Raw genomic sequence first — 7497 nt, 5'->3', positions numbered from 1 at the left:
CCTAATAAAATATAATTAGCTCATTGACCCATATCGAATGGGTCTTCTGATTTTTACCTTGTATTGTAATTTAAAAGAAAATACTTTTTTAAAAAAAAATGTTTAAAATGTTTAAAAAATTTTAAAAAGCTAAATAATTTTAAAATTTCTTTAAATGAAAAAAAAAAACACTTAAAAACTTAAAGAAAAAAAATAGGTGCTACCGGATACTGACTGACTTTTGAAAAATCCTTTTCAAGTTGACATTTTTAATTTAGAATTTTCCATTGTGTTGGTAAAAACGACCAACAGCTATCGTGGTTTACTGCTTGTGACTCGGTAGTTTGGATATTAGCTGCCCACCCACCCTCTTCCTGATTCCCACTTGGAACTTTCACTTCTATGTTTTTATTATTTTTTTGTTCTTTTCTTACACATCCTCCAAATCTGCTGCCCAGTCCTTAGCTCTTGTCTATGGATATCTTGCAGCTGTCATGTTTGTCTATTTTTTCATTTTGTCTCTTTATAGATTTTCCTATGTATATTGTTTTTTTTTAAAAATAAATTGTTGTATTTCTGTATTTGTAAACTGACATTTCTACCAAATTCTTTCATGTCTGCATTTCACTCTCTTCCTCTCTCTCTTTCTATCTGTGTCTCTCTCTCTCTCTCTCTATTTGATTCTCACTCTTTCTATTTCTTTGACCTGTTTTTCTCTTTTCACAACTGAAAATTTTCGTTCACCTTTCTCCAGTTTCTATCACTTGGTCAAGTTCTTTTATTTTCCTTTCCTTTTTTTTATGTAACATACACAGAATGGACAGGTCTGGTCTTTTTTTTCCCCCCTACATCATTAATTTAAATTTTTATTCTTCCATAACTAATGTATTTTTCTCCCCCTTTTCTTTCTCCAGATATCACTTGAGACCTGATCTTAAAACGTCCAAGATGGGAAGCCTGTGATTTTTGTATTTTACTGTATTTTTAAAAGTATTTTTAAAAAAAATAAACTATTTTTCTATAAAAAAATTCATATAGTTGCGTATTTTATTTTGAAAAAATTATCACTTTGCATCCTTTTAATAACAGGTGTCTTTTTTTTTTTTACCTCTATCATATTTGCTTAATGGTTTGCAGATGATGGATTTTGTTTTTTCTCACTGAAAATTTCAAAATGTGTAATTCGTTACAGTTAATAGTTGTACAAAATTCCATTTTTACGTGTGTTTAATATGGACTTGCTTCACTTCAAAACAAACAGCACATTTATCTTTTTGGTTTATGGTGTGGTTTTATTTTTATCTGTATGTGGATTGCATTTATAACAAAATTCAGAATTTAAATGTCCCCTGAGGATCAGTGGAAAAAAAAACAAAACAAAATTGACATGAACAAATCATGATGAAATCAAGACTATTTTTGTTGGTCTACCAATTCAATCAGATCTTGTTAGGATATCATAATCGGAAGACACTGGGATACAGTTGATGGTACTACCAATATTCTTCAACTTGCAGGTATAGTAAAATGTCCTGAAATTTATATTAAATAATATTCACTTTGTTTTCTGCATGTACATTGCTTTTGGTTGTGTAACATGAGTGAATGAAATGATTTATTCATTAATATGTATGTCATCATTGTTCTAACTGATCTACTTTCACATGCTTGAGGTCTTTAATGTCAACCATCACCCATTTCCCCGTAGCCCAGCCTTATTTCTATGGGATATTGGAAATGACACTCTTGTATGATTGACTTTACAACTATTACATGATACATACATTCAGTGGGCTTCTTTCAGTTTCCATCTACCAAATCTATTCAAGAATTTGGTTGGCCTGGGAATATAGTATGACGTGTTGGGTTTGTACTAACTCCTTTAAAACAATATCTGGTTTTGAAGTAACTTAATCTAAGAGCCTTTTTCTATCTCAAACACAAGTAACCCATTAGTGCCCAAATTTTATATTTGAAAGACACTCTGGTCTTGATGACAAACTAAAGATATCTCAGAAAAATACAGGTGTTGCAGAAATATGGATTATTCTTCTGGTCCTTAAAAGGACCATGTGCACTAATGGGTTAATAATTATTTTATTGCATTTATCTATGATTGTGATGAACAAAATTTTCCAATTGATGCATAATGTCCTCAAAATATGACACTTACTCTCTAGAGATTGTCGAATGAAAGTTAAACTTGATATATAATAACGAGCTAATTTGACCCTTCAGCATTCAGATTACTGTCAAAATGTAATGCTTATTTATTCACCTTGTTTTGAATTAATCATGCATTTATCTTATAGCTCTGAGATTTCAGTGTGATTGTTTATTTTTAGAATGGCATTGTAGGGGAGGTGTGAGAAGCCTGATTTGGTCAGTTTGAGCATAAAACAATATTTTGGCCAGATGTGGCTGGTTTGGATGCTAAAGAGTTTAACTGTATTTCATAAGAAAGTAACTGAAATACCAACACTGGCAGATTTTCAGAAATCTCTAGCATTCAGATTACTCTGTCAAATCTAATGCTTATTTATTCCCATTGTTTTAAATTAATCATGCATTATCACATAGCTTCAAGATAAGGTGATAGTTTATTTGGATCTCATTGTAGGTTGTATATGTGTGGGGCCAGGTGTGGCTGCTTTGAACATAAAACAAGATGTTTTGGGTGATTTTAAATGCGAAATGGTGGTTAAGATACCCAATTATTTTCATCAATGTTTAGAAAGTATTTAGCTTAATGAAAGGTTTTTTGTTGCTTTTTATGTCAGATTCACTGTTAGAATGACAGATTTTCTATGGTTGGGTGATCTTCCTTTTTGCCAACTCCTAGAATGGAAAATAGTTTACTGTATTTTCCATTCCTCAGTCCCTCACACATCTGCTGAACCACGGAATATTAGTTTACTGGAAAAAATATACTATATCACTAGTGTTAATGAAGACTTGCATAAGCCTTGAGTCACTGTTGTTTCTGCTAAATATTAATAAAGTTATCATGACTGTGTGGTAAGAAGTTCCCAACCACATGGTTCCCAGATCAGTTCCATTGTGTGACACCTCGGGCAGGTGTCTTTCTATTATAGCCCCAGGCTGACAGAAACTGAAAAAAGCCTGTCATGTATATGAATAATAAATACATTTGTGTGTATATATATATATATATATATATATATCTTTGTGTTTGTGCTGTCCCCCCCCCCCCCCACACACACACACCGCTTGACAACCGGTGTTGGTGTGTTTATGTCCCTGTAACTTGTTTGGCAAAAATGATTGATTGATTAATAAGTACCAGGCTTTACACACAAAAAAAAGTACTTGGGTCTCTTAAGTTTGACTAAAATTCTTCAAGGTGGGGCCACAGTTGAATGTCTGAAATAAGAGAAAGATCTATAACGAGCTTCCATACAGTTTCGATTTCCAATCCCAAAACTGTTTCTTCTGAGCCTGTTGTATAGTAGAAGACAGGCCTGAGGTGCCATGCTGTGGGATTGAACCTGAGACCACATGGTTGCACGGGAAAACTTTGTGGTAGCACAGCCATATCTCCACCTGTTTATGAAAGGTTTAAAAGGAGCAGTTTTGCATCTCGGGGACCAGGGTGGTATTAAATAGGTTTAAGAACACCCTACCAAAGTGAATGTGTGAACTGAGATATATAAATCCTACTTCTCGATATTTTTTGTTCTCTGCTACAGATACTGTTGTGTGCGTTGTAGTGTATGGAATTGATTTTTGTCTGGTTGTCACAAATTAACCATCTCTACATATTTCAGCATTAATATCGACCAGTGATACTTCACTATAGAAATATATATTAAATATAAAATGGTTTTTATTTTATTTCATTATTTTTTTTTTTATGTACTTACCAATGTGGAATAGAAATGTTTAAGAATTCACCATAGAATCCAAGATGATGGCATTCTTGGTTATGGGAAGGCTGGTGGTGGGGAGTTAGGCTGTAAAGTATTTATTCCAGTTCGTTGTCATTACCATGTATTTAGCTATAAAATGTTTGACAAGTAAAACTGAGATAGGCCAAGGCATTAGGGACAGGAAGGTTAACAGTTAAAGAGAATTCCCCAGTTTCTTTCATTTCAACTTAAAATAAGCTTATGATACAAATGAATGCTGACTGGCTTGATGCACTGATGGGAAGTCAGATATCTGGATATTAAGCCTCGAATGACAGGATCAAGACAAGTGATAATATATCTGCCTTTGCACATTTGTGTGTGTGTGTATGTATATATATATCCGTTATGTGCCAGTTTGGAAAATAGTTAAAACTATGGATTAATGAATGATTAAGATGGAAAATATACATCTTTTTATCTTGTTTTGGTCAGTGGACTGGCCATGCTGGGGTATTGCCTAGAAGAGCTTTAATCAAAAGAATCAACCCAGTACTTTTTTTTTTTTTCTAAGCTTGGTGCTTATTCTATTAGTTCTTTTGCTGAACTGCTAAGTTACAGATGTAAACAAACTCTCAAACAGTGATGATGGGTGACAAATACTAAGACATATATAACTGGTCCTCTTTTAGCTTCCAGCTAGAGTAGAAGACGCTTGTCCAAGGTTCCACACTGGAACTGAACTTGGAACCATGTGGTTGTAAAGCAAATTTATCACACCATTCCTACATATTTTTCTTTTTAGAATTGCATTCAGTATGAATTTCACATGAAAACAATTAACAAAGCTGTTTCTTTTGAACAAAAAATTGTTGCCACCAATTATCAATATTTTTCTCAATTAACTTGCCACATTGATTTATTATATCAGATTAGTGAGTAAAATATAGATTAACTGACATCTTGTGATGTTTGAATGATAGTTTCATAATCGTATTAAACATACTTCTTGATTAAAGAATAATTAATCTGTTAAGCTGCTTCTAAGTGTGACTGAAATTATACAGACGTTCTTATACTGCTTGGTTTTCAAACCACCTTAGCATTTCAAATTAACCCTTTTCTGACCACGTGTTTATGGACATTACATATCAGTTAATGCTTGAAAATACCAAAAACACACCCAATTAATAAACACATTTCAGTAGAAAATTGCAATGGAAAACTCTAAATTTAAATAATCTTTTGTTTAAAAAAAAAATTGAAAAAAAAAAAAAGCTTTGTGTTACAGAACCAAAAGGTGGTGCCACAGCCCAATGACTGGAACAAGAAAAAAAAAATTTTTTACTTAACCATTCCTTATTCTATAGTTCTTTTAGCAACTATTCTACAAACTGGCACAATATGATATATATATATATATATATATCGGTTGAGCAAAAGATATTGATAGATCAAGTACCAGGCTTTCCAAAAAGAAAACAAAAAAAAGCAGGGGTTAATTCATTCAACTAAAAATTCTCCACGGTGGTGCCCCAAATGAAAGATAAAAGATTGTATGTATGTATATATATATATATATATATATATATATTCATATATATATGTATACACACGAGAATTCGCCTTACCTCCTATTCTTTTACTTGTTTCAGTCATTTGATTGTGGCCATGCTGGAGCACTGCCTTTTAGTTGAGTAAATCAACTCCAGGACTTATTCTTTGTAAGCCTAGTACTTATTCAATAGGTCCATTTTGCTGAACCCCTAAGTTACGGGGGACATAAACACACCATCAGTTGTCACGTGATGTTGGGGGACAAACACACATATATACGACGAGCTTCTTTCAGTTTCCGTCTACCAAATCCACTCACAAGGCTCTGGTCAGCCCGAGGCTATAGTAGAAGACACTTGCCCAAGGTGCCATGCAGTGGGACTGAACCCAGAACCATGTGGTTTGTAAGCAAGCTACTTACAACACAGTTCACTTTCATAGGTGTAGGAGTGGCTATGTTAAAACCCTCCATCAAAGTTCAAGTTACTTTGTTTCAAACAGCATAATAACGACTAAATTATTTTAAAATTGAAACAAACCAGAAATGTAACAAAAAAAGTTAACATATTTCCTTAAATTTGTAGTTAATATATGATTTCCTTAAATTCTTATTACAGAATAGTGGAGATTATCCATGTTCCATCATCATTATTTAACATCCACTTTCCATGCTGGTATAGGTTGGACAGTTTGACTAAGGACTGGCAAGCCAGGAGGCTGCACCAGGTTCCAATCTGATATGGCACTGTTTCTACAGGTGGATGCCCTTCCTAATGCCAACCACTCCGAGAGTGAAGTGGGTATGTGCTGCCAGTCAAGGGGGCACTGGCTTTGACCATGTTTGGAAGATAATTTTTATGTGCCAGTCCGGGGGCACTGGCAATAATCACATTCAGCTGGTGCTTTTTACATGCCACCAGCACAAGGAGCCAATCAGGTGGCACTGGCATCGACCCATGCTTGAAAGGTTTTTATGTGCCAGTCAGGTGGCACTGACATCAGGCATGACTACGATTTCGGTTCATATATTAAAATAAATCCAATACAAGGAAAATAGGGTTGAAAAAAAAACGATTTTGGTTCATATACTAAAATAAATCCAATACAAGGAAAATAGGGTTGAAAAAAATACAATCTTTCACTGGTTCCACTATTGACCCTTTGGACCTGTGTAACACCAGTTTACTGGTGGATGGCTTATTTATCTCTATACCATAGCACCGGTGGAGTGCCAAGTATATGGTAAAATATGGTTCGGGGTGTTAGGTCTCAAAGGGTTAAATACCCAATTTTGTAGAGAAAACCCTTACACATCCTGAATACTCTTTACTTGTTTCAGTCATTTGACTGCGGCCATGCTGGAGCACCGCCTTTTTTAGTCGAGCAAATCGACCCTAAGACTTATACTTTATAAGCCTAGTACTTATTAGTGGTTCGGCAAAAGAGACCTGTATAAATTACAGGGACGTAAACATACCAACATCGGTTGTCAAGTGAAGTTGGGGGGGTGGGGGACAAACACAGACACACATACATATACGATGGGCTTCTTTCGGTTTCTGTGTACCAAATCCACTCACAAGGCTTTGGTCGGCCCGAGGCTATAGTAGAAGACACTTACTCAAGGTGCCACACAGTGGGACTGAACCCGGAACCATGTGGTTGGTAAGCAAGCTACTTACCACACAGCCACTCCTTATATATGCTTAGCCAATTTAAACTCTTTCATCTTCCCTTGGTGTACCTCTTCTAATTTACTTAATAAAGGCATTCAAAGGCTTTTGTAATACTGTTATATATATATATATATATATGTATGTATGTATATTCAAATTTTCTGAAATGTTTTATCTTGGATTATATTCTCACTGCTGTATATATTTGTAACAATATTACTGTATGGACAAACCTCTGCTAAGGTGAGGTTTAAGGTCAATTCGTGCAAGCTCTTACAAAGCTAATGTAATTTGTTGTATGTTAGATGTAGGCATGGCTGTTTGGTTAAGAAGATTGCTTCCCAATCATATGGTTCCAGGTTCAGTTTCACTGCATAACACCTTGGGCAAGTATTTTCTCCTATAGCCCTGAATTA

General features: G+C 34.5%; 1 protein-coding gene across 2 annotated transcripts in view; it reads left to right on the top strand.

Annotated features, from left to right (window-relative positions):
* The window catches only part of LOC106872055 (KH domain-containing, RNA-binding, signal transduction-associated protein 2), a 15778-nt gene extending 14769 nt beyond the window's left edge, over positions 1-1009 (top strand). For both annotated transcript variants that reach the window (XR_001409731.2, XR_008264642.1), the window contains exon 10: positions 894-1009. The gene's annotated coding sequence lies outside the window, so the exon portion shown is untranslated. The remainder of the gene's footprint in view (positions 1-893) is intronic.
* The last annotated feature ends 6488 nt before the right edge of the window (positions 1010-7497 follow it).

Source organism: Octopus bimaculoides, chromosome 7, assembly GCF_001194135.2.
Source record: "Octopus bimaculoides isolate UCB-OBI-ISO-001 chromosome 7, ASM119413v2, whole genome shotgun sequence".
NCBI lineage: Eukaryota > Metazoa > Mollusca > Cephalopoda > Octopoda > Octopodidae > Octopus > Octopus bimaculoides.
The sequence above is the reverse complement of the archived record's forward strand: the minus strand, read 5'-3'. Positions and strand labels throughout refer to the sequence as shown.